Raw genomic sequence first — 1,703 nt, 5'->3', positions numbered from 1 at the left:
GTCCATCCTAATCACTTGGCCCAAGCTTTGCTGGATAGAGTCATTGTTAGAACCAGCAGTTAGCTGGAACCTATTTCCACACTTACCTGAAGAAGCCAAAGAGGTTGGCCACCAACGGTTCACTTATAACAACTGGATTTGCAATCAGGAATTTTGCAAGTGGAGCAGTTAGAGGAACAAGAAAAAGTAATGTGTCATTTTTGCTTAATGGTCCAGAGGCAAAAAGCTCCACCTTAGCATGTCAACAAACACCCCAAGAAGTGGAGAGCATATTTTATTTTACTAACTTTTATGCCACCCATCTCACTAATACAGCAACTCTGGTTGGGTTACATTGTAATAAAAATTAAAAAGTTCTAAAAAGAAATGAAACTAGAATAAAGAGATTAAAAGTGAAGAACCCAGGTGATGGACATTCTGGGGGTAAGAATCTTGTCTACCCCGTGAGATACACTCAGGGTACCCTACCCTGTCAGGACCCCAGGCTGAGCGGCTAAGCCAGGTTTTCAGGCTCTTCCAGAAGGCCAGGATTGTGTTTGTGTTTGTGTGTTTGTGGGGGGGGGGGAATCTCACCTCTGATGGTAGAATATTCTTGGGGGGGGGGGTACAGCAGAAAAGGCTCTTCTCCTGGAGCCCAGCAGCAGAAATTCTTTGGCCAATGGGACCCAAATTAGGCTGCTTCCCCTGGAAGGAGAGGGGCCAATTAGTCCCATTGGGGTGAGGCAGTTCCTCAGATACCCCAGAACTTCACTAAGTGTACCCCCCCATGCTTGTTGTGGGATGTTACCCATCTGCATGTGTCTTCAACAGATCAGGATGAAATACCAGGAAATTCTTACATTACTTTTATTACAAAGTAACAGAACCTTGCAAGGCTGAATCCACCTCCCTCTCTTCATCTTCCTGAAAGGGAAGAAAGTCCTTAGGTCTGAGACCCTTCCTCAAATTTCATTTCTGCCTTGGACACATTTTATTTTTCATCTGATCCTCACTTCTCTTGAGGCTCTTCCTCCTGTTTCCTCTTGTAGCCCATTCTGTCACCAGGGAGGTGCACCAGCAAATGGGTAATCTGAGGCACAACTGGAAGAGATGCTCACAAGAGAAAAAAAAAAAGGAAAAGGGGGAGGTTGGCTGGATCAGTGGTCCAAGGAAGGGAAAGGACGGAGTGGATCTGCTGCCAGGAGGATCTGGTTGGAGGTGAACAAGGAAGAGGCAAAGAGCAGAGCTGCTCCTTCCCTGGGTCTTCTCCCCCAAGACTCCAGATGGAGCTGGGCAGAATCACCAGCAGGAACCAAGAGAGAAGAGGGTGGGAGGGAGGCAGAGAGAGAGAGAGAGAGAGAGACAGAGACAGCCTGGGTGAGTTGAAGTCTCCAACGCAGATTGTCAGGAGTCTCAAAGGAGCTCCTGGGGGCATCTCAGACCCATCATATTTTAGTGCTTAGTAGGGACATCAAGGATTTGGAGATGACCCCAAATCAACCTGATATTTTTTGATACACTGTCTGATTTAGTTGATTATGGGGATTGGTTTTCTATACTACCTGCCATCCTGCATTAATGCCTTTGATTCTTCTTTCTACAGAAATGTTGGACTTTGCATTTATCCCTGTTGAAATTAGAGTTCTACTCACCCAGTCTCTGTCTGCATCTCTCTCTCTCTCTCTCTCTCTCTCTCTCTCTCTCTCTCTCTCTCTCTCTCTCTC

The sequence above is a fragment of the Protobothrops mucrosquamatus genome, unplaced genomic scaffold, assembly GCF_001527695.2.
Source record: "Protobothrops mucrosquamatus isolate PMUCROS unplaced genomic scaffold, P.Mucros_1.0 scaffold4353, whole genome shotgun sequence".
NCBI lineage: Eukaryota > Metazoa > Chordata > Lepidosauria > Squamata > Viperidae > Protobothrops > Protobothrops mucrosquamatus.
Note: the sequence above shows the minus strand (reverse complement) of the source record.